Below are 26,709 nucleotides of genomic sequence, written 5' to 3'. Positions count from 1 at the left end.
AAATGGCCCTCAAAGCATTAGATTAAGCCTTAAGACAAAAAATCCTCTTGGGTAAATATGTCATTTTTCACGTATAATCCAGCTTTTTTATGTTTTATTTTCATTGATTTCTGCCTTAACATGGTTCAAGTACAGTTGACAAACAATATTATATTAGTTTTTGGTATGCAGCATAGTGATGAGACATTTCTATAACTTAGGAAGTTATCCCCACCCCCGCCCCCATATGTCTAGTACCCACTTGACACCATACATATGGGAGGGAGACTGGGGGGATGGGTGGAAAAGGGGAAGGGATTCATACATACAAGTTGCTAGTTGTAAAAACAGCCTCAGGATGTAAAGTACAGCACAGGGAGCATACAGTGCCCTTTATGTTTAGCATCTTTAGCCTCAAAGTGGTTCTCCCTCAGGGGCAGCACCCTCCCGGGGGTGGAGCGTCGTTGAGAAATGTATGACCGTGCCTCGTGATCACAGTGACTCGCGGGGTGGAAGCAGCTACGAGGAGGCTGATATTCTGCACAACAAAAATTGTTTCCCCACATTCCATTAACGCCTCAGCTGAGAAGTAGAAAGTTGGGAGTTAGAAATTCTCTGAGAGAGGTAACTTGCCTTAGAAAGACGTTCAGTTTACAAAAGTCTTCTGCTTCCCCACCCCTGGAATGAGGATACTACAACTTGCACATGTGAGGTTACATACTCTCCCCAACATTACATACTTTAGCAAGCATGTCAAACTCATGTTTAAACGAGGCATGTGGCCCACCCGCCGCGAGTTTGACATACTTTACCTAGAGCATCTGAATTTTGAAAGGGGATTCCATGGAAATGTGTCCCCATTATTATTGAAAGACACATAGTACTTGTCTCCTCTTTGTCCAGCATGCACCATCGTTTCTGAGAAGACCAGGCACAGGATGGTGTTTAAAGGACACGCCTCAGTTTTGGGCCGGGTCAGGCAAGCCTTGTATTCTTATATAATCACACCAGAAAGGGCCGAGTCTGTGTGCTTCCAAGTGGGAAGGGTGAGGTAGGCTGCAGGCTTCCCCAGGAAGTACTTGCGCATGTTGTAGCAGGACCCTGGGGAGAAGCTTGAATAGGCTTGATGATCCGGACAGTCATCCCAGGAGCAGATGGGAGGAACTGGTCTCCTTGAGGACATTAATTGAGGGAAGAATGAGCCATCACTGAGACACTTTATTTTGATTCCCCTAAGTGGGTACTAAAACCCATAAATAAAAACAGGAAACTCAATTGGTTTTGATTTTTTTTTCTTATTAAATTTGAGGAATGGTAGCCCAGCTTGTGGGTAACTTCAATTAACATTCCATGCTTGCCGAAAGTTGATAGGTCCAGACAGGAAAATGCAGGCCAATTATTTCATAGAGAAAAGCGGGGAGGCAATCATAAATAACCTGATTTTTCAATATCTGGTTTGTGCTGCTTACTCTGTATAAAGTTAAAAAAAAAAAAGACACTGGAACAAATGCAGACTTTCCTTGAAAGTGAGGGTTGGAATTTAATGGTAATAATAAAAGGTATGATTCTTACAGGGTATACTGCATTTCAAATTTTCCCCGTTGCTTTTTTTTTATTTATTTATTTATTTATTTATTTATTTATTTAAAGGGAAAAAGTCCATTTAGCATAGTGATGTATTGGTTCACATACACAGGGTGACATATAAAGACTTGGAATCGCAATTTTCCAGACCAAACTGGTACTTATTTTTCCACTTCCTGAAAATACACATTTTTTCGTGGGTTATGTCATACAGGAACTGGGAATTGACTTGATCTGTGGAATGTTAAAGGCATTGCGAGTTAACTGGTTCGAAACTGACACTTTACAGCATGAGGAATGCTGATGTGTTACCGACCTTCCAAAGCCTGGCTCGGATGTTCCCTCCTGGTACCTCCTGCAGAACTTAATCCCTCCTTTTCGCCCTCAGTGATTTCAGAGTGACGTCTTATTAATGTCTTTCTCGATACTGCTTTCTGTCTTGTCTGTAATTATTTGGGGTGGCGGGGGGGGCGTTTAGTTATCGGGCTGTGAGCTCCTTGAAGGAGTTAGCCTTTTGGGTAGTTATTAACTGAGGACAGTCACTAAGCCTGGACTGTAGTTGTTGCTGGGAGTGTGTGATAACATACGTCCACATGATTTAACTTGCCTCCACCTGGTAAAGGAGGGTAAGTGCCTGTAGACAGCTCACTGTCCTGGGCTGCCTCCAGCATGGCACTCAGAGGTGGGTAGGGCGTCTTGGGTCGTGACTGCTCATATACAATCAGGCTTGCACCGTGTATACCCCTACAGAGTGCTGTTTATACCTATTGCTTAAAAGGTTGTGGAATGAAGATGTGGGTAGCTACAACGTATACCTTACACATGACAAGAGGGCCCCCTGGCCTGGGTCTCATGCTTCGGAAGAGGCTGCACTGGCCCTGCTTCAGCCATGCCTCCCTTCATGGGGCATGAAACCCAGGATACCAAAGAGATAAGCCACCTGGAGCCCAAGACACACCCTGCCACGCTCAGGGCATGGGAATTCCCTGGCTAAATGGGAACTGCATGAGCAATTCTCAGGCTCTTCCTCCTAACAGCAGACTGTCCCCCTGTGTGCTCACCTCAGCAGTTCGCAGGCGTAGGGGCAGAGTGTCTGTGAGCATCAGAGGCCCCTTGTGAGACGAGGAGCTGGGGATGTGAAGAGAAGTGGGGATCTTTTCACTTAGCATGGGTTACTTTTTTCAGAAAAGCTTCTCTGAAACCATGAAAATCAATTGTTTTGGCCTGATTGAAATGGTTCCTTTGTGGAAAACCAAGGAGAACAGGTTACAGGGAAGGCCTTTCCGTAGCACACGAGTGATACGTAAAAGTCACGACCAGTGCGGTTATATAATCTCAGTGGCAGAAATGTTTCAGGAATATATGCTTATCCAATAGAATGTCTATGAGACGAGCTAAAATTCTAGATAGAGTCATTCTAATGTCAACATTTCTAAGTACTTCCCATGTCAAATGTGGTGTATGGTGCCACTTACTTATATCTGTATGGGAAATAGAGACCAACGACTCAGCCAGAGTTTTAGTCATACCTGGCAGGTAGAGTTTCAGAGCAGAGCCTGGGCATCACCAGCCATCCCATGATGACTCTGCTAGTGATGCAAGGTCTTTATTACTTTTTCCCCAAACTGAATCATAACAGGCAGGGCCATACTGTTGCCACTAGATTTGGTGTTTTGGGAACTCCTTATGAACCACCTCACTGAGATTCCAACAGGCATTTTGTGACCAGGTTAAGTCTGAATTCACCAGGTTGTAAATGGCTTGGAGAATCCGCCACCCCCACTTCTTCCCTCTTCTCTGTAGGCTCCAATACTTCGCAGCATATCCAGCTACATTCTTTGGAACTCTCTGGTTCTACCAAGGGTGTCCAGCAGTTCCACAAATGTCCAACAGTCCATTTTTAAAAATAAATTGTAAGTCTTGCTGAAATTATAATTTTTAAAAAAACAAATAACTAGTTCATGCCACATTTTGACACAGTGGTGAGCCACGGAGGCATGAATTTGTGCCTCTTGTTGACTAATGGTTTATGTAGACTTCAGAATGAAACTTCTTCTGCCATCCTTGCACACAGCTGAATGGCTAATCAATGTATCGTTGCTTAGCAGAAATCAAGCGTTCCATATTTTTTCCATTGATTTTTTTATTTTATTATTTTTTTAAATATATTTTATTGATTTTTTTTTTTTTTACGGAGAGGAAGGGAGAGGGATCGAGAGTTAGAAACATCGATGAGAGAGAAACATCGATCAGCTGCCTCCTGCACACCTTCTACTGGGGATGTGCCCACAACCAAGGTACATGCCCTTGACCGGAATCAAACCTGGGACCTTTCAGTCCGCAGGCCAACGCTCTATCCACTGAGCCAAACTGGTTAAGGCTAATTTTTTTATTTTATTTAGAGTGGAAGGGGAGGGAGGGAAGGGGAGAGAGAGACACATTGATTGGTTGCCTTCCGTACGCACCCCAACTGGGGCTGGGGATTGAGCCTGCAACCCTTTGGATGCTCCAACCACTGAGCACACCGGCCAGGGCTCAGAAACTTTTTTATAAACCTAAGGGAGGAAATTGAATGAAATGGAGCTGTGTCATTCAGTCCACAAATAAGTATTAATCGCTTTCCATGTGTCAAGTAACCTAAGAAACAATAGTGAGACAAATGAATAAGGTCTTTGCTCTTATAGCAATTAGCATCAAACGGGAGACAGATCTTAATCAAATAGTCACACAAAGAAATGTGTAGTCAGAAACAGAGATAACTATAAAGGACACAGTTCTGTGGGGCCATGTGACCCAGGAACCCTCATTGGCTGGGGGTCAAGGAAGCCCTCCCTGCTCACCTGTGCCAGCCTGTGGGATGCTCAGGAGATCTCCAGCACCCTCCTCTCCGAACCCACCTGGACACAGGCCCCATGGACGTGTGCATCATACAATCCCTGCTTATTTTCTGTCTGTGTTTGGAATCACTCATTGTACGGCACCCCATTGGCACCACTAAGTTGACAGAGTGAAACAGGACCAGAGATCGGAGAACAATGTCATCTTTTACAGGAGAAAATAAATTGTTTATGCTTGTTTCCTCTCCGTGCGTGTTGTATTTACTATGGAGACCTGGCAGGGTTTGTGCCTCAGCTTGGGCAGCCGAGTTGCTCCCACAGAAGCCTGCAGACGCTGCCAGTGCATACTGAGTAAATCAAACCAAGAGCATTACATGAGTATAATGGAAAAAACCCAAAGCCCTGTCGCCTCCGCACCTCAGGGGAAGGGCAGGACACACCTCTGAAGCCGGAAAGGCTCCTGTAACTCCCTCCCTGCTCAACATCTCCTTGCCATGACACAACCAGGTCTGTTTTGTGAAAACTTCCAGTTGCCAGTACATATTTCATAGCTAACAATGGGGTGTTTGTGCCGGTTTCGTTTTCACTTTCGCCAGTGAGGGAAATGGAACACAATGGGGCAGTGCACAGAGCTGGGAACAGGACACGTTTTCTTCAGGATTCCCAAGGCTGGGTACGTGGAAAATGCCAGAGCCAAAACAAACATGGAAACGCATCCAGATCCTCCGTTACGCATTCTCGGTGGTAATAAAACACACTTTCAGTTACCATCTGATAGGTTAACTCTGCCTCCACAAGTGAAAGCAAACATTGATGACCGCTGCGAGAATGAATGTCTCCCGTGTGGGAAGATAGTGTGTGCCATACTGTACAGAAGGCTGCTGTTGGGGGGAAGGTGCGTGCGGGTGGGTATTTAATTGCACCAAGTATACTTGTGAAGTTAATCAAATGACTGCTTCCCTTGTTTGTAAAAGATAGTTACTTGTTTGACTCACCTAATTCTAGCTCCTTCATCAGTGGTCAGTGTAGCGAGTTAATTCTGGACGAAAAGAGTTTCCCCGTAAAGCCACTGCCTGGAGGGTATTTTACTCAGAGAAAGGACAGGGTGTTCTTTGCTTCCTCCATATGTATGTTCGGCCAGCATGTCCCATCAGGGAGTGATGTAGACAGGGTTGCTCGCCGCCTGGTTTTTATATCCCATTATAGACACACCTTGTATGATGCCATTCAAATCTCAGAAGCTTGAGGCCAAGTTTGAGTGTAAAGACCAGGCATCGTCTTGTGGTTGACAATGCCAAGTGCTTTAGAGAAGATTTGCAAGCAACGGGTTTCTCAGAGATTCAGAAGATGGGGAATGGGGGTAAATTGTTTCCTCTTACATTTAACATTCTTATGGGAACATGCCTTCCATGTTTGGTCAGGGGCTAGTCTAACAAATTGTATTTAATGAGATATTTCTAGATCCTCTAAATTTGCTTACCTCAAGTATGTTATTATGTTCATTCAAAGGAGTATGAGGTCCTTGGAATTGTATGTAAAAGCAATGTTTCTGTGACTTGGATCTTGATGTCCTCTTTAATTCTTTGGATATCTGAGCTTCTCAGTTTTGCAGATATCACTTCTTACTTCCTTGTAAGGAAGGAGAGGTGGCAATATCTTCATTTTGCTTAGGCTTTGATAGTATCATAGTGTAAGTTCCTAGGTCAAGATAGGTTATTGAAATTCTGTTACATTGGACATATCCATTTTAATCGCTCAAACCAAATCTTACACTATTTTACTGGTTCCCACAGTGCCTTCCTGGCACATGCTGGCACTTGATAAATACCAGGTGGAATGAATGAAATGAATCCTCTTGATTCTCTGGTGCCTAAAGAATGAGTTGCTAGCTCCATAGCTAGGCATGTAGAATCTTTTGTGCAGTGTAGCCCCAACCTACCCCTCTATGCTCCCATTCCTGTTCCCACCCAATGACCACCCCCATACACATAAACACACATTCCTTATCATGTAACACCATCAAATTTCTCACTACTCGTTGAACTTAATTAAGTGCCTTGTCAACTCCCTGTTTTCATAAATGAATCAATGAATAAATTTCCAACTCTGCATTTTCCATGTTGCTGCTGGGGCCATTGCATCATCAGTTATAAGCATCTAAAGGGGTGTGTGTGTGTGTGTGTGTGTGTGTGTGTGTGTGTTTATTATTTGGTTTAGACGCAACTTTTAGCTCAGCCTTCCCAATTACCTGCGTCACTCCCTGATAGTAACTTGAGCTTTGAGGGAGTAACATCTACAGTTCGACTGTCTGCCTGGACAGCCAGGCCTAACCTTCAGATCATTACTGTGCTTCATCCCTCCCTCCTTATCCAAGGTCACAAACCTTCCTGCTCCTCCCCAGCTTTTTGCGCACTTAACATTTTCTGTAGGGTGTGTTTTTTGTTTTTTTGGTGTGTTTTCTAATGAAGATATTTGGAGGAACCATAGTCTCACAGGAAAAGGTTGAAAATGTCTGTGTTATAACTTCTTTTATTCATTTTATTTAGTCCATTTGGGTCCGTAAGAGGATTAGGTACATGTCTTTGTTAATCTATGCTCAAACTTTTTATGATTGCTTTGTAATACTGGGTTTTCTTTCCTATTTTATTGCTAATATTCCAAGTTCGTCTCTAAATGATACTCTTTGGGCCTCTGAGCTATTCCTCTTGTTCCTGTGTTCTGTTTTCCTTTTCTCTAGGGATCGAAACCCGGGGTGAGTGACATCATTGTGCCCAGCATCTGTAAGGATGTTGGTGATTTTTAAATCCTCATAAATTTCTATGTTAAACTTTACAGTTGGCTATGGAGGAGTCATCTACCTTCAAGTCTCAGGGAAACATCCAAAAGAATGACGGGGAACATGTAGGGAGAATTTACTTTCACACTGCTCCTATATTTATTTTGAAGGCTGGCAGAATCTAAAAGTAGGGTTGTAAACTTAACAACTCAACCATAAAAACCCCAAAATAAGGGAGAAAGATCGCTACTACTTCTAGGTTTGGGTACTAATATAAAGTTACAAGATTTCTATTCTTCCACTGTCTTAAATGCTTTCTTTTTTTTCCTAAAACTATCCTCGTCTTTCTTTTTCCCTACTTATATTTTGGTTAATTTGTTTTTAAACTTTATGATGTTTTGAACTGTATGGAAGTTTTCTGAATTCTTGACGGCATACTTCGGTTCGTATATTTCACGGCGATGTTGAATGCTATCTGCACCTTATGTAACTGGCTGATTTCAGCGAGGTGGGGACTGCACATGGTATCAGTTCTTGTGGGAAAATATGCTTCAGTGGCTTACTGGCACTGCTCTTGGAATGTGGCATTTAAAAGTACCTTTTTACAGTGGGAAAGAATTCTGTCAAGAATAAACAGTCTGACCTTGTTAAATGGGCCAAAGTCTGTCCGTAACCTAGTTCCAGAAAACTAGCTTCTACTAGTTTAAAAAAAAAAAAAAAAGCAGATTCGAGAAATCATAACTACAGCTTTATAATTAATGGGGAAAGTTGCTATCAAGAATATGAAACGGACTCCAAAAATGATGATCTTCACGTATATACAGGAACATTTCTTTGCTTAACTATAAAATCTCCCTCCTCCAGACTGGATGAAAGATCAGAAGGAAAGTTAGTCAGAAAAGCAGATTTTTATTTTTCCTGGAAAGGCAAGACTGGCTTATAGAAAGGAGCAGAGGGAGGAGCTACAGAGCCTGGACCAACCGTGGGAAACCAGCGGGCTTTGGGAGACGTAGGAGTAAAAATTGCCCAGTGCCCACAGGTCTGTATATGCTGAGCTTTGGAGTGCAACAGTCTGTTCTTAACCTTTCTCCCCCCTTTTCTTTCCCACCCACCCTAAACCCATCTCCACACTCCTGTGATCTTGCCACTTCAGACTGTTTCCTTCTGTGTGAAACAACATGCCATTAGATGTTGTGCCTCCATGCCATTGGTCAGTGGTCCCTCTGCTTAGATTGCCTTTCCCCTTCTCAGCCTAACAAATTCCAACTCATTATTCAAGACTCAGGGCAAATGCCACCTCCTCCCTGGAGTGGACCTGACTCAATAGCTTAAAGTTTGGCACTTTCTCTTCTGTGTGCTTTTGATTTGCCTCTGATGTAGTAGCTATCATCTATAATAATAAAAAGCATAATATGCTAATTAGACTGGATGCCCTTCCGGATGACCTTCTGGTTGAAGCCGGGGCTACGTGGAGAGCCCGGGTCCCGGTTGCCTGCCAGCGGCCAGAGGGAAGCCCGGGTCCCGTGTGCTGGAGGGAAGCCGGTGCCGGCAGCCAGGGGAAGGAAGGCCTACTCTTGCACGAATTTTGTGCATTGGACTCCTAGTATAATATATAATGAGACACTGAATGAAGGCAGGAAAGGGAGGGGATAGAAACTGGAGGTAGTTAAATGTAGATCCAGAGGAAAGTAGGAAAACCACATCTGATATGAAATTTACCTTATGAAAAAAAAGATAATATTCCTTCAGTCAAATAAGTGTCTTTGGTCATACAAATAAGTGTCTTTGTATTACACTGTTGTTGTTAACAATGTAAATCCATGATCAGGGCATAGTAGTCACTGTTGGTTTAATTATTGCTATTTTTATTGCCAGTTGTATAAATATTGTATATAGTAATTTCTTTTAATACAATTCCATTAAAAATGGAACAGCTCCTATAATGTAGTATCTGCCTAAGACATCTTACTAGTAATTGTGTGAATCAGACATTTTCTAATGGCTTAATGTTTACCCTTTTGTAATTAAAATGCACCTATCATAAAATGGCTTTTTCATTTATAGACCGTCTTTTTCTAAAAGTAATGTCTTTTTATCAGGACTCACATGACAGATCTTTAGCTTATTGGGCCTAAAAACCCAGCAACATGGCTGTGTTCTATCTAATTAGCCACCTGTCTTTCTGTTTCTCCTTTTCCATCCCCATAACCCAGCTTTTGCTAAAGTTGGCAAATTATATACTTTACATGTGGTCATTATATGACTAAACCCTAATGAGGGTTATATAATGTCAACAGCCACAAAATACCATAATTTACTCTTTTCATTAGACAACAAGCACCTTCAGGGAAGAAACTGGGCATCACATATATTAAGCTCACTAAAAATAGCAATTGGTCGTGATGATGTGTTTTAAGATGTTTATGTCCATTATAAAACTAATATATACTCATTATAGGCAAATTTGTGTGGTCTCGGTTTATCTCTCTTCTCCATTCTCTTGGTTCACCTTGTCCACTCTTTTTTTTTCTATAGCATCATGGATTTGTTTTTCAATTTCCAAAGTCAGAAAGGCAAAGTGGGGCTTGAAAGGAAGATGTAAATAAGTAAAGGTGTGGAACACGTCTTCTGCCCTTCGTTAGCTCGCTCTCTTCCTGGGGTTGCTCGCCTTCACCTCTCTTCCCTCACCCCTCCTAAGGAATAACAGGTATTGCAATTAGGTGTTGGACACAACTGCAATAAGAGTCTCAAGTTGAAGGATTTTTTTTTAAACTAATTAAAAATTTCACCAGCACCACCATGTGCTTCCCCAACCCCCAAGTATCATACACTAGATAATGGCCATTTCTCTTAAAAGAACACCTACTTTCTTGAGGCCAGATGAGGTTAAATTGAAAGCGTTTGGAAAGATAGACTTTAAGACAGTATGTGACCGGTGTTCTTTCTAATATTGAGTTTGTTTATCGTGAGTGCGTGTATGCGTGTGCGTGTTCATGTGTGTGTGTGTGTTGTCTCTATCTCATCAGGTATTGGTGAATAAATAGTTCACACCCTCCCAAGAGAATACGTCCTTTATTTTCTTTAAACAGTGACTCCATTGATTGTTTTAAAATTTCTTCCCTTGGTTCTCTCTTCCTTCTTGGCAGCATTGTTTTTGAAGTCTTAAATTGATTCAAGTGTTCCTGGAATATTCCTTTTTCTCTTCTATCATTTCCAAGTAAAGGTAAAGAGATTTTCCCCCCCAATAATCTTTTTTCAAGAGGTACTATAGCACAGCACATTGGCTAGGGGGACACATGCTAGACCCAGACCTTTTGTTTGGAGTTTATCTTGCTATTTAACAAGCTGTGTGAAATTAAATAAATTCTTTAGCTTGTGTTCTGGGTTTCTTGTTAAAATGGAGAAAACAATCATATCTCCCTTATAGAATTGTTGTGGGAATTGACTTAATACATAAAAAGAGTAAGTAATCAATAAAGTCCTGTAACTGAATTGCATAGTGGTAATATTCATCTTTGCACCTGAGCATGAAGACAGTTACAGAGATGAGTATACCCAACTTAAACCATGTTCCTGCTACTAACCAGTTACTGAAGGACCACTCAGATTAGAGTTTAGGTTAGTGACTTCTCAGGGAGACCATTCTCTCCTTTTTCATTATTATTTAAGTGTTTTTTCAAAAGGGAGCATGTGTCTAATAGTCCTAAAATGAATACTTGAGGAAGTCTTACCACTATCACTATTTTTTCAATAGTATCAAAGTTTGGAATATTCTTTCCAAGGTTATACATATACCTGATCTTTGAACAGGAAGTTGAATATGCAAATCCAAAAAGTTGAAAATCCAAGAATTTTCACTAAGCGACTGAGAATGGGTGAGCATGTTACTGTCAATGAACTGTACAGATCGTACAAACTGCCTCGCTTTCAGGCACCATCTCTCTGTGAGGTCTCCGAGTCCCAGAAATCCGGTGCTGGGGTTTTTTCAGTCCTTGCTCTCTGCTTACTTTCACATGCCAGGCAAGTAGTTCAGGGCGGGAGGGGAGAAACTGAGTTTTGGCCCCACAACACAACCCTTCGTGATTGTACTTTTTGCCTTTACCACCTAGAAGACAGACTCTAGAAAGAAAAGAAAAACTTTTTTCAGGATAGACATGTTCTGCATTTAATCTCTGTAGAGAGGAGGGAAGATGACTTAAAAGTAACAATCCCTAATTTATGAAAGTAAATTCCTTTTCTCACTGTAGTCAGATGGGTCTTTTAATCTTATTTCTAGACTAAACCACTGTGTATTACAGTTATCACTTTCTCTTGGGGGTACGTGCTCAGTAGTTAATATTCAGAAAGTTTCATTTCCCAAATAGATTAGATTCCTCCCTGGTCAATAAGTGACTCATTGTACCATGGATTAAGAATTAATGTCACAAATAGCATACATTTCTTTCCCATAGTCTGCTTAAGATGTGTCACATAACTCTTCCAGCTATTAACCTTTCAAAGAAATTAGTTGAAAGAAATTCCTGAGGCTTTCAGCCCAGCCCTTGTATAACCTGCACTGTCTTGTTTTGTTTTACAAAGCCATGCCGGAATGTCCCCCATTCACAAAAGGGGTTGGTACCTAAACTAATAACTCAGTGGCATGTTCGGTCTGCCATTCAGGGAATGTGTGTGTGGCATTTTTATGCATTTGCTTACTCTCTCATTTCGTTTTTAAGAGCAATTGTCTTAGTATTTCTCTTCTTGACCTCGTGCCTGATTCAGGGTTCAGATTAAACCATGATTCTGCCTCTGAAGAAAACATACCCTGGCTTCTCTTAGATTCAAGGGAAAGGTGTGGTTTGGCCACATAAGCAGTGTTGTGTGGAAATGCAAGTCGAGCGCTTCTGCAACATGACCTGACTAGGATCCAGCTCTCTTTAGACACTTCCTGCTCTGAACTCCCACAGGCTCCTTAAGCCTCACAATTCTGCCTTTACATGAAGCCTTTTATTCTCTACTTCAGCTTAATGTGACTTCATTTCTTTTTCATGCTGCTCATAGCTCTTTGAGATTAGAAGTGATGGCTTGTGTTTGGTAAGCATGCCTAGCATCCTCCGTGCGGACCAGAAGCCTCGGAGGTGGGTGATGCTTGGTGAATTACTAGTTGTTATGCTCTTCTTATCTTGGTGCCTATAGGACATTGCAGTGAAAATACCACTGCTCTACTAGTACAGATATTTTATTAGTATTACTGTGTACATGTGGAATTCTAAGTACAGAACATGTAGAATTCTAAGTACATAATTCACAAGACAAAGACATTTTCAAATAAACAATAAACTGCCACCAGCTTCTCACTAAAGAAACTTCTAAGAAAAGGAAAATAAACCTAAAAGGAATGTCTGTGATGCAAGAAAGAATGGAGAGTATATAAGTTGATGAATATGTCCAAATAAGTTATAAACCACAGATAAATGAGATATGAAAATATCAGTTACTTGCATATATACACACACAACATATTCTTTTCATGACACATTCATGTCATAAAAATATGCCATTTCTGTTCAGAGTATTGAGAATACTTACTTTGTGCTGTAGCTGCTTAACTGTAAGTGATATTGTAATGATTAATGAGGTCATTTGAAATATGGTTTTGCCCATCCCGAGATTTGCAATTATGATGCAGTATAAAAAGAGGATTTTTTTTTAAATCTGTCAGTGCTCACTATAATATTAAGTTCAGCTGGGATCATTTATGAGCAAAAGTGGGTTTACTATGCCTAATGGATTTAAAGTGTCAGAGCCCTTCACTTGCAGCCCCCACACACCACAGCCATGGAAAGGGCCCCAGCACTGTGTCATGTGATCTTTTTTTTTTTTAATTACAGAACTAAGCTGCTTTCAAGGCAGTTAGCTAAAGCTCCATGCCTTCACCCCATCACACTTTGCCTCGTGTCAGGTGGCACTGGAGGGACCTCTACTCTGGGTGGTATTAACCCTTCGGTTTTGTGCAGACAGCCTTCTGCTCCCACCATGCTACTCTCGTGGCTTTTCTAATGCCCTCTTCTTGCTTAGCATCTTCTGGTACATGCTTACTCCTCCCTCTGCCTTGGCTTTTGTGATGCCATAGTTTCTTACCCTTCATCTTCCCAATCTCCTCCTTTGTGCAGACTGCCCTCCTCTGTCTTCCCCCAGATCTGCCCTGTGTGTGCTTTCTCCCTCAGCAGTCTCCTCTGCTTCCTGGAGATGGCCCTGAAGGAGGAGAACTCATCTTCTGTCCAGCTCGGTCCACTGCTTTGAGCCCCAGATCCACGTATCCAACTGGACATCATCACAGCAGCAAGGCTTCCTGTCATTCCCCTTCTGGGTCCCCCTTGAGGTCAATGGATCAATCATCCACCCTGTCACCCAGGCCTGAGACTTGTCCTAGATTTTTCTCTCTCCTTCTGCCTCATTTAAAATTGTTCCTCCTACATCTCCTCTCCTGTAGGACTGTAGATCCTCCTGCCGGCGCACCTGGATTGCGCTCCCAGCCTCAAAGATCATCTCTAGTTTCACCCTCCACAGTTACCGGAATATTCGTTCTGAAATGCAAATCTGACATGCAACCCCCACATAAAACTCTTCAGTGCCTCCCCTTACCCTCAGGATAAAGTCTAGGCTCTAGCACCTGGCACTCGAGGGCCTTTGTCATCTGGTCCATGTAGCATCATGCTCCTCGGCCTTCCTAATCAAGCTCCTCCCTCTGCCAATCGTGCCTTTATGTCTCCTCTGTGAAGCCTCCCACATTCTATTCCCCTGTTCCTCACCCTGCCCTACCCTTGCGGAGTTGATGTGTATATAATAATTGCTGATAGCAAAAATTTATAAAGCCAGGAACCTGCAAAGTGCTATATGGAGCTCACATCACGTGATTCTCAATTGTCCCCATTTTGCAGATGAGGACACAAAGGCATGGAGAAGCTAACATATTCCACCAAGGTGATACAGCTCCTAAACCAGGAGTGGGGATTTGAACCCGAGCTCTTCAGTTATGTCTCTACTGGCACAAAAGCTTATACAGTTCGTAGTCTGCCTCTCCTACTCAAATGTGAGCTTTTGAGTGCAGATACCATGTCCTCAGTCAGCTTCATGTCATCTAAGTAACTGGTATCCAGCGCTTGTCACATAGTAGACACATTAGTATAGGTATGGATGGGTGAATCATTGAAGTGATGTTGTAAATGTCTCATGAACCGCATGAGAACTGATAACGGAGTGTGTGGGAGCAGTACAGACATAGCTGTGTTTCACTCACTATGTATTTTGTCCATGAAGACCTACCACAAATAAAATGTTGTTACTGCCTTTGAGGAGAATTTGGTGTAAGTGGAAAACTTAAATAATTTAAAGAACTTAAATATTGAGTTTAAATGTTATTCTTATTCCCAATGGACATTATTAATATTTCAAAGGGTTCGTTATGTGCTAATAGTTAACAGCAATAGCTGTTTAATTATTGACATCATCGAGATCTAGAGCAGTCTTCCTAGTACTTTGAGAACTGCTGGCCAATTGTCACATCAGCCTTGCTTTGCAGGGGATCTTAAACAAGGGTAAGCTTTCCATCTTCTGGGGGCATAGTAGTTTATCAGTTAAAATGGAAGGGAGGCTTCCCAGCCCTGTTGAGTTGGCAAGATTATTCATCTGCCTCTATCAGATTTATGCATAACAAAGATTTCAGTTATTCTTTTCCATGTAAAAATAGTATGCTTTCAGTATAGGTATGGGTAGCCTGTGGTTTCTGGAACTGTCCTTATGGAGAATCATGGCAACAGGGTCTCCCGTGGTCTTTGTAAGAGTTACATGCTTATTTCATAAACCAGACCCATATGGGGGGAGGGGAGCTTTCTCCCCCCCCCCACCCCCATGCAAAGCTTTCTTTTTTCTCATTTATAACTGAATGAGAAAAAAATTAATTAATTACATGAATATTAAGAGGTTACTTATCTATTATAACATGGGGCCACAAGTTGACTAATTAAAAGGAATGCGGGTTGGAAAGCTGCCACGAATCTGCTCCTTTCATTTAGAGGGCCACAGGCTGAAGCCAGTGATTGTGCGTGACAGGCTCTGGGAACAATGGTGCGGCACACAGACCGTCCAGATGAAGCCTGCTCGTCGGAATTACACCGACGACAGGGTGGCCTACAGGCAAACAAAATGGTTAAACAATACATAATCAAGTTTTTATTTGGTATTTCCTGCCAGGCCGTACCCGTTGCCAGGGAGTGTACTGTATTTCTTCTTCAGCTGTATTAATTGTTGACCATAGCTGGCAGGGCACCAAACGGGGACAGATAAGGGGGAAAATGGCATCTGGACATTAAAGCCTTAAGTGTACTGGGGGGGAAGAAAAGCACAAAAAATTACAGCATATATCAGGAATTTTCCAACTAACGATGTGCGGATGTGGTAGCGAGAGGGGAAAAGAGCCAAACTGAGCTTGCTTTGTTCACTAAGAGGGGCCCCCCTGTAACATTCCTTTTAGCTGTGCATATTTTGGCTTCATTTGTACAGTTTTAACTTTATACTGTGTGGGGGGAAGCTCAGTTGTGACTGGTTGTTCCTAATAATTATATTGCAATCGTTAAAGTTCCTGGATAGCTGTGGTGTTCTTAGTTATTTAGAAGCTGTTTCAGACACCAAGTCTAAGCTGGAAACTTTTTTTAAGGGACATGTCATTACTGTATAAAAGATGGCAACAATTATTTTCATTGATTTCACAACAATTTTTTAAAGACAGTCTTCGTTTATGGAGACACAAGAAACAAGGTCTTAAAAACCTGGGATGGGTTGTCCAGACTGGAAGTGACTAGATCTTGGAGTCGGCAAATAGAATATTCCCCAACTGGTTTGTGAAACATGAAAATCTGTGATAGGGATAATCCCCTTTGCTATTTTTAGATTCCATTTAAAATGCAAGAATAACATATAAATATTAGTAAGTTTATTGCAGGAACAAAGTATTGCAGCTTCATGACCTCAGTTAGAAGTCATATGTTACTGCTTTAATTCAGCAATAAAATGAAAAACCTCCAATTGAACACAGCTCGCTTCTTGAAAGATTGATAAGCCTTGGAGTCCCCCGTAATAATAATTATAATGTATACCAAACCGTTAGAGCTGTGAAATATGTTTGCCAGGGGCTTCTTGTGCAATGTAGGGATCCGTCCGTATGGATGGCTCTCAGACCGAGAGGTTACACCTGCAGTCTGGGTTACACTGGGCTTGAACGCCAGCTCTCACGCATGGCTAGCTGTGGGACTTTACTGTAGTTATTAACATATTCCAAACTTCAGTCTCTTACTTAGAAGATAGATAGAAAAAGTGCCTACTTCACAAACTATTACAGGATTTAAATGACATAAAATTCGTAAAGCCCTTAGTAAAGTACCAGGCATATGGAAAACCCACAATAAACATTGGCTGATGCTACATCTTCTCTGTTGTGAAACTCTAGGGTGTCTTTTAGCTTCTCAAAATATTATTTCTGGTCAGTGTCTGCATTAGAGTTGAAGATATTTACTTAATCGCCATTGACTTCTGCAATAGATAGCGAGGAACAGGTTGTTTGGTCTGCATGAGAGCTGGGACTGTGGTTTTGATTACTCTTAAACATTCTTTGGGAAGCTGAAATTTTCATAACTGTTTTTCAGAAGCACTTACTAAAACCCCATTATTATTTGAGAACAACTGTAAAATAGTATTCTCAAATAGCATCATCCTCCTAGAAATGAACTTCCAGCTACAGGATATGCATACTTATGATATTATAGACAACTGCCTGGGAACACAAAGGCCATTACTGTCTCCTATTTGATTGGATGATATTCATAAGACGTATGTTCGTGAGTTTTGTACATATTAATTACATTTTCTGGTGTTTGTTGGTCTTCATTTTCGTCTCCAGAAGTCTGAACCCTTAACCTTAAACATGTGTAAAGGGTTCATACACGCTGAATATTAGAATTACACAATTCATTTCAACACCCCAGCAATTCCATATGATCTTCATACAATAAAGGGAAAACAGTATTGATGATGATCAATGTGTAGATCCCAAACGTGTTTAAAGCCACACAATTTCTCAGAGGCCAAAGCATTTCCTAAAATACACGCAAGTCCTAATCAGACCAGTTTTGTTCTCAAAGTAAATCTTCCGCCCTGTAAACATTTTGAGGTCTTAAATAACGTTACTGCTGAATAACATCCTTTGAATCATCGAGTAAAGACTAATAAAACATACACATGTGGGAAGTGTTTTTATGGGATCTTTACTTCTTTGCATGAGAAATAAAAGATGGTTAATTCTCCCCCCACCCCCCACCGAAACACAAACAACTATAATAATAAGCTGAATGTGGTCAGCTTTAACTTAAAACTGGAAAACTCCCTTTTCATTTCTACAATTGGCATTTTCTCTTCAGCTGCTTTTTAAGTTGGGCTGTTAGCAATTTAGCCTGTCTTTAATTTTAAGCACCATTCTTCCAGTCCGGAGAGCCCTATAGGAAGCCCCATTCTGGGAGCCCGGCCTCTCATTGGCTAGCTGGGAAAAGAGCATTTCTGCATAAATTGGATGCTTCCTTCTCCCCTGGAGACCAAATATGCTCATGTTTCACAATCCCCTGGTTTGTAAGCTTGAGTCCATTGCCTGAAGCTGGAAACTTTCACTTTGTAGAACACACACACATGGAAATCCAGATTCAATGCCCCCGGCGTGCCCGTGGGTCCGACAGCAGTTTGAATCCACGCTTCTTAATCTCAGTGTTTCTGAGCTGCTGCGACCGAAATCAGAAACCGATGTGCATGAGAGAGGTGTCCTCCAAAGAAAGGTATTTCCTTTGTGCAGCACCAGTGCGCACAGAATCCAAGGGGTTAACCTGAGAGCTGCTTTGAAAACAGAGGCGAAGGTCACTGTCGGCAACAGCAAAGACTTTTAAAGCCTGCCGTCCTGAGCCTTTCACCCTGCCTTTCCCACCCAGGGGATTGTAAACATTGGCTCCCAGCCATCACGTCCCACTGCACAGAACTGCTCTGTGCTTTCAGCATATATACATTTATGCTTTTTTTTATGGAAGCTGAAGCAAAGGCGCATTATTGCTGTGAGCACAGAGAACATGTTTCTGTTCAATGAGAGGGGAGGAACCCTACCCTGCCCTGCTGGAATGTGAAAGCATGCAGACACGCTTAGTTAGCGGGGCTTCACATGTAACTTAGCTGCTGCTCTTGTCTGACTTTCTCAAGTCGAAAGAATGTGTAGAATGCTGTCACTTAATCAGAACCCAGAAGAGTTCTTTTATCTGCCATTTGTTAGTAACGAGCAATATTGCCCTTATCTCTTTGTCCTTTGGCTCCATCCAGTGCCCTCCGATAGGAGAATGGTAACATGAAAGCACTTACTACCTTGAGCCTTGCTGCTTGTTTTTCTTTTTTAAAACGCACATTTCTTTTATCACCAACAAAGAAGTTGTGGGGTTTTCTTTCATTTAAATAAAGTTGTTCTACTCCTAGGATCATAGTTGTTTCAAAGAAATCAAGATGATGCATATGTTTATGTTGCCTTTTATACCTGATTCTTCAAAAGTCTATAATTTCTCCATATAACCTACCATAATAACCTTCATTGAATCTGTTGCAGGAAAACAGAATGGAATTCCCAGAGATATTCCATATAGCCTTAATTTCTCCCTCCTGAACTTTTCAGTATGTTGGACAGGGGGTAATATTCCATCTATCAGTAATTTCATGTAATTTCAGTCATGTGATAGAATAATTTTTCTCTTCGGTTGTATCTAAAGATGTGAACGCAGAATTCATCTTGATGGCTCCATATGTTACATTAGGTAGGGGCAAAAAGATTATAACCTGTGTCCTTCCTCTTTGCTGTGGTCCTTTCTTAGAAGGAACTGTACTTCTTAAGCAGACATATAAAATCTTACCCCTTTCTTCTGAAATGGCTATTATGAGCATATTTTGTAATAAATTTGGATGCTTGCCTACAGAAAGTACAATCAGTCACTGTACATTCCTGTTTGAATAATGATACTTATTATGATTATGAAAAGAATACGAGACCGACAACAGTCCCTACCCTGTCACACAGACATGCAGACAGGGCTGCTCTCTAGCCTGTAACAGCCTTGATAAGAGATATGTGGCTTTGCCTTTTGTTTCTCCGTCTAAACGACTGTCTAAGGTTCTTCACAGTCTCCTCTGGAATTCCAGTTTTGCTTTATAGAATCACAAATTCTATTGGATACTAATTAACATCCTTTAAATTTTCCTTCTGATCAAAGTTCCATTTCTTTACATGTGAAGTTTCTATGGACAACGTCCCACACCTGGATGTAGACCTACATGTAGAATGTATTCATTCTTGATTATAGAATTCTAGGGTTGAAATGACTTAAGAAATTTTCTAATGTGAACCCTTGATTTTATAGTTGGATGGTAAAATTACCCTTTTTTTTTTTTTTTTTGGCCAGGTTATTTAGTGACTTATCTGAGACTGAAAATCCATGTGTCCAAATCTCAATCCAGGACTCTTTCCCTTACTCCATCCAGTCTTGTGCCCCATGTACTGTATGATGAGTTTACTGATGGCTGGTATTTGCATCGTGGGTATGTGTATCTCAGCATGGAGAAGTCCACATAAGTGATTATGAGCCTATATTTTGTTCACTGAGCGGGAGGTAACATGAAATCTTGGTCTTCTTTTGTCCCCAGAGGCACCTGGGGACTGGCATTCACCTCATCCATGTGTCAGGCCTCAATTTCAGTCTGATGAGTTTCCCACAATTTCTATAGAAACCTCTTTTATCTCTCGTCTCATCCAGTGAGAGTAACTTCACACTACAACAGTGAACTCTACATAAAGGCTGACAGTATAACCAAAGCTATGCACAGGGGCTAATTGAGAGCACTAAGTGATTTTATGACTAGATAGGAAAGGTTGAATATAAAGATAAAAGCCTTCAATCCAAGAACTGAAAAAGAAAATGAGTCCGTTTCAGCAAGCACCTATTGAATTTATTGTTTTTTAAAGACAAAAATTATATATACTCATTATGAAAAATAGAAACATTGTCTATAATGATAACTTAATCAGAAAATGCCTGTGTAAACCTGGAGACGTGAGTAAGTGTATGGATGTACCAGAAATAAAAATGAATAAAATGCCTGGTTGCATTAATAAAATATTTCTCACAATAGTTCCCATGAGGAAAACAAAGGAAGACTTATTCCTGTGTAGCTTTGTTAAGAAGTGAATTCATCATAACAGTCACAAAGGACTTGGGAATCCCAAGAAAAAAAGCTTCCGTTCTTTATAGTAACAGCTTCTTAGTCTTGGACGTTGAGGCAGGAATGTGCTGTGACTGGTGTATATGGACTTACCTTGGGAGTGGAACTGGCACTGGGCAGACAGTAGCTGTTGCTAATCAGCAAATGCACTATTGAAGTCCCTTCCTATTAATGCCAATTAGTTAGATTTTGCTGCGGGATGTATTTTACTGAAACTTCTGTTGCACGGCTTTCCGATGGGAGACTTCATGCTTTCGGTCTGGCTCAGCGGGCAGGAAGATGCAGTCACTCGGGGTACGCAGTGATTGCGTGTTACTCTCTTGTCTTACACAGTATTTCAGGACTTTAAAATATATAGTTCCGTTACTTTCCTGTATTTGAAATAGGTGTCTCTGCATCCAGGTTTTCTTTTATATCAATGATTTTCTTTACATCTGAAGTCCTACATTTCTCCATCTATACTGAGGCCTTTTTAAAGAGGTTTACTCCCTCTGCTGGCTCTATGAAATGAAAGCATGCAGTAAGTACACATGTATAAGTCCTCAGTTAACGTCATCGATAGGTATTTTAAAGTTGTGACTTTAAGTGAAACTATGCACGAACAAAACCGATTTTGCCATAGGCTAATTGGTATAAATAAGAGTTAAGTCCCTATGGCATATTGCAGTCACAAAAATGTCACCAAACTTCTAAGTCAAGACCCAAAACACTTCTAGTATTAAATATCGAAATACATGTGAGCTATACATACATTTAAGAAAGATGAATTAAAACAAATAAGATAATTATTTTCCAACCTGCTTATTCCAGTTCAAGGTCCTGGGTGGCTAGAGCATGTCCCAGCAGCTTAGGGAGCCAGGCAGGCACCCACCCTGGACAAGACACCCTTCCATGGAGCACCCGGAGAAAACCCACACAACATGGGGAGAACAGCAAATTCTATGCAGGGCCCCAGGCAGGAATCCTTTTTTGTTTGTTTTTTTAATCGTCAGCATTGTGAGGAAATGATGTTATTCGAGGACCTGCTGTATTTCTGGTTACAAATACTGGGGATTGCTTGCACATGATCTTTCCTTTAGACTTTCTTCCAAAGTGTAAAGTTAACTTTTAGTTTGGCTCTCTCTAATTCGGGATATAAAAATCACCCAGGGATCTGAGATATTTTACATTCCTTTTGAGAACAATGTGAAGTTCTATGAGAGTAGTAGTAATTTGACATTTAAGAAAGTCTGGCATGCAGATTTACAGTATAAAATAGGTGCTCAATAAATATTTATTAATTTCTGGATTGCAGTCATATTTTTATTGTTTAAAGAGTGTGTGTACTTTATTGTGGGAGCAATAAATTACCTGTTCTCTTTAATGAAATCATCTGTGTTTCCATAGCACTTTCTCCATTCCTTATTCTAATTCCAACCACACTGTATTACTGTTATTTCTTTTTATAGTTGCCTCACTAGACTACAAACTCCTCCAGAACTGACATCGTCTGGTATCTGTCTGTAGAGTCTCGATCCTTATCATGTTAGGTCAGTGATGGCAAACCTTTTGAGCTCGGCATGTCAGCATTTTGAAAAACCATAACTTAACTCTGGTGCAGTGTCACATATAGAAATTTTTTGATATTTGCAACCATAGTAAAACAAAGACTTATATTTTTTATATTTATTTTATATATTTAAATGCCATTTAACAAAGAAAAATCAACCAAAAAAATGAGTTGGCGTGTCACCTCTGACACGCGTGTCATAGGTTCGCCATCACTGTGTTAGGTTGTCCAGTCAATGTTGGGGAAATTCAATCTTACACCACAATAAACTTTTTCCCACACAGTGTACAAATAGCCAGAAAGTTTAAGTAATCAGAATTTTCTCAGCATTCTATTTTTACCATAAAGAGGTCATTGAAAATAAATAAAGTATGTATTCAGAACAGTCACTTCCTAAATGTGAGCATATCTGTGCCAACAGAGCTAGGGTAATGAATAAAGACATATCAAGACTTCCTCACCATCTAACTCTGTCTAATGGCCCTCGATGCTATAATAGTTGTGCCTAAGCCCTGAAGGGTACTTTTGCAACTTTAGTTTCCATTTCATTTTCAATGCAAAACCCCATTTTGATATTTGTTGCTCAAAGCAAGTTATATCAACTCTCATTTTTGCAGGATGACACTAGTTAAGATATGAAGTTGCATACATTTCAGATCTTATTTTGGATTACTTGTGCTGCTAACCTTGTGCATTGTTACGCACTATTACTTTTCAAGTCATTTTCCAAGGAACCTAATTTCATAGGATGACAGTAGGTGTTATATGAGGCTAAGGGGGGCGGCGGGGGGTGTCATTCCATGGACAATACTTTGTAAATGTTGAATTGAATAGGTTTCTTTTTAAACTGTAGAGCCTCTCAGAGCCTTTAACATGGTAAACAGGGTAAAAATGTGGCCAAGATTTAACAGTATAGCCACATGAGTTCCTTCCACGTCTTCCCCAAGACATGTTTGCAATCGGTCAGACTGTAAGCCCCGTAAGAGTAGAAACTGTGCTTCGTTCACCAGCACTGAGCGCCAGCCGCCCAGCAGCACTCTGCAGATGCATGTCCACAAAATGAAGAAGTCATTTCTACAGTTTTTCAGAGTTTCTACACAAGGGAAAATGCTACCACATGTACACTGATGATTGTCCTGTAGCCCACCCCCAAAATAGTTGCCATGGGTCCCCTGTTTACATTTCATGCCTGGGAACCTGACAATAGGATTTCCTGAAGGAAAGGTGGCAACATTGGGTTTGCCTCTTAGCTAAACTCAAGTCCTAGACTGACAGGTATGGTCCTGTACGTTAGTTTATAATGTTTCAGAATTATTTTCATACAGGAAAGCTAGTAAAAAAATCATCATCCAACAACTTCTAAGACTTTTACATTATTAATATTTTAACAGAATCTTGGTACAAATATTTCAAAATATTTTCTAGCTTAGTTTCCCTACTTAATGCCCAAGTTGCTTAAGAACTTCATGTCAATATATAGTTTATATACCTCCAGGGAATGACAGTTGCTTAAACAAATGGGGAATTTTCTGAGTCAGATGTAGCAGGGGCAAAAGTAAGAAGAGAAGCCTAACATTTTAAAAATTGTCTTAAGCTATCGAGTCACACATCTATGCATAAATGTTAAATATCATTATCATATCTTTGCAGAGAGTTTAATTAGTCCTTTAATAAATCCAAATTATATTGTCTTTTTTAGAGTCATATATTCTTATAAATTAGGTAGTCAAAAGTATAGGCAGTAGCACGATACACTAACTTGAATGGTTGAGAATATCAAATGGGAGCAAAGATATGGAAAAACTGGAAACTCTCATACATTCCTAGTGGGAATATAAAATTCTTCAGTTACTTGGGAAAACTATTTTGCAGTATCTACTAAGCATATGTCTTCTCTCTCTCTCTCTCGCTCTCTCTCTCTCCATACTTTCTTTTCTATAAAGATAAGAACTAGCAACATTAATCAGAGTGATAAAAGTCACAATGGTGGTGCAGCAATGATATTGACTAGGAAAGGCACAAGAGGGCTGTCTGGTGATGTAAATATTCTATATCTTGGTCTGAGGGGTGGTTATGTAGGGATGTACTTATGTAAAAATGCATTACATTTTAAGATCTCTGTATACTGTAATATAAACAAATAAATGAATGCCTTAAACTGTCTGCCTACCCACCTGTCTATCATCAGTAGGTGCCAGTAGGCAGCAAACACTTATTTGCTCTCTACAGGAAATTTCCTCCAAGGTATAAATTTGATTCTGTTGCCATATTTATGAATCTGGAACTCCTTTGTACATTCAGCGTAATGCAAAGGCAGATGGGGCTCTTCCCTCCCTGGTTTGGTTTGGTTTCTATAGTTTGGAAGCACATTTGTGAGAACCTCTTGGTCATACATTAAACGAATAGTTTTTGAATGCCTGGTGTGTGTCAGACAGTGTGCCAGGCTTTGGAGAACCAAAGATCATTAAGACCCAGTCCCTGCTATTTGGTCTTGTGTGGGGGAGAGATGGCAGCAGATGCTTATGGTCACACCACACAAAAGCAGGGGCTGTACGAGGCATGGGCTGTAAAGTCCAAGGAGCCACTCCCCCTCTCAGAATGTTCTGGAAGGCTTTCACAGATGGCATCACTAGGTCCTGCTTCTATTTTTGCCACCTATCAGGGTCCTCTTTATATTAAACAGCTACAGTGGTTATTTAAGACTACCCCTCAGCACCTAAAGAGTATCTTAAATACTTTGTGTGATCTAAGTGTTTTCTTTGATATCATTGTAATCACGTCTTAGACCATTTCTCAAAGCCCTCGCAATTTCAAGGATGAAAGAAGCTACCTGCCACAGATTTCTAGAAAGCAGCAGCATTCTTTGAAGTGTTTATAAATGGAAAAGTAATATTTCTTTGAATTAGTTCTGAGGTAAAAGCCAAGTTTTACCCAAACTGCTGGAAGGTTAGTTTTCCTTTTAAGTCATGTTTGCATGCAGCAACCACACTGGCCCGAGCACATGTGCAGCGTGAGCGCCTGAGCTTCGGTGAGAAGCCTTCCGCTGGTTTGATGTTCACACATGTATCCCTCCTGGTAGCGGATGTACCTAGAAATACTCTGCAAAGTCCTCAGTAGTAGTGTGGTTCTTCTTAGAAGCGGAGATAATTTTATGAGAAGCATTGCAGCTCATCAAGAGCAAATGAATGTATATACTTTATAGTTATCTATTTAATTAATAGAACTATAGTCCCTGTAGTGAGCCTTTCCTCCCCTTTCACTCAGAGAAGATATAAAGATATTAAAAATTCTGTAAGTATAGAAATGTATTTTAGAAAGGAAAGATGGGGGAAATTAAGAGAGGAAGAAAGGGCTCAAAATGGGTAAAAGACTTAAATGTAAGGTGTGAAACCATAAAAATCCTCAAAGAAACTGTAGGCAGCAAAATGTCAGACATCTCACATAGCAAAATTTTCACTGATACAACACCTAGGGCAGGAGAATCAAAGAAAAAAGAAACACAAATGGGTCTAGAGCAAACCAAAAAACTTCCGCACAGCAAAAGAAACCAGCATCAAAATGAAACGGGAACCCACTATATGCCAATGATGCATATGATAAGGGGTTAATTTCCAAAATATATAAAGTACTCATTTAACTCAACAAAAGGAAGACAGACAATCTAATAAAAAATTGGCAGAGGACCTAAGTAGACACTTCTTCAAAGAGAACATACAAATAACCAATAGACATATGAAAAAATACTCAACATCACTAATTACCAGAGATGCAAATTAAAATGACAATGAGGTACCACCTCACACCTACCAGAATGGCTAACATCAATATATCAACAAATAGCAAGTGCTCGTAAGGATGAGGAGAAAAAGGAACCCTAGTACACTGCTGGTAGGAATGCAGACTGGTATAGCCACTGTGGAAAACAGTGTGGAGCAAGCATGTCAAACTCGTGGCCGGTGTGCCACGTGCCTCATTTACATGCAGCCCACTGGCCGCAAGTTTGACATGCTTGGGAGTTTCCTCAAAAAATTAAATATGTAACTGCCCTTTGATCCAGTGCTCTCGCTTCTAGGAATATGTCCTAAGAAACCTGAAACACCAATCAGAAAGAATATATGCACCCCTCTGTTCATAACAGCATTATTTATAATAGCTAAGATCTGGAAACAGCCCAGGTGCCCATCAGTAGATGAGTGTTTAAAAAAGCTGTGGTACATTTACACGATGGAATAGTATCAGCTAGGAAAAGGGGGGATCTTTTACTCTTTGAGACAGCATGGAAGGACCTGGAAAGTATTATGCTAAGTGAAATAGCCAGTCAGAAAGACAAGTATCACATGATCTCAGTTATATGTGGACTCTAATGAACAAAATAAACTGACAAACAAAATAGATCCAGAGTCATGGAAGCATGCAACAGACTGAGGATTCTTGGGGGGCTGCGGGGGACAAATTCAACCAAAGAACTTCTATGCATATATGCATAATCCATGGGCACAGACAATAGTGTGGGGAAGGCCTGGGGAGGAGGGGGGGGGGTCAGTGAGTAAAAAGGGAGAACATATGTAATACTTTCAATAATAAAGATTTAAAAAAGAAGAAGAAAGGAAAGAATTAAAATAAGAGAACAAAAATTATAAAAGAAAGGGGAAATAAAG

General features: G+C 40.7%; 1 protein-coding gene across 4 annotated transcripts in view; it reads left to right on the top strand.

The window, feature by feature from the left end:
- CDK6 (cyclin dependent kinase 6) overlaps positions 1-26,709 on the top strand; it is a 215,761-nt gene that overhangs the window by 112,050 nt on the left and 77,002 nt on the right. The gene's annotated exons all lie outside the window — the stretch shown is intronic.

This window comes from Myotis yumanensis, unplaced genomic scaffold, assembly GCF_028538775.1.
Source record: "Myotis yumanensis isolate MYYU_CA2020_CCGP unplaced genomic scaffold, mMyoYum1.0.hap1 SCAF_9, whole genome shotgun sequence".
Classification (NCBI taxonomy): Eukaryota; Metazoa; Chordata; class Mammalia; order Chiroptera; family Vespertilionidae; genus Myotis; species Myotis yumanensis.
Note: the sequence above shows the minus strand (reverse complement) of the source record. Positions and strands in the feature narration are given on the sequence as shown.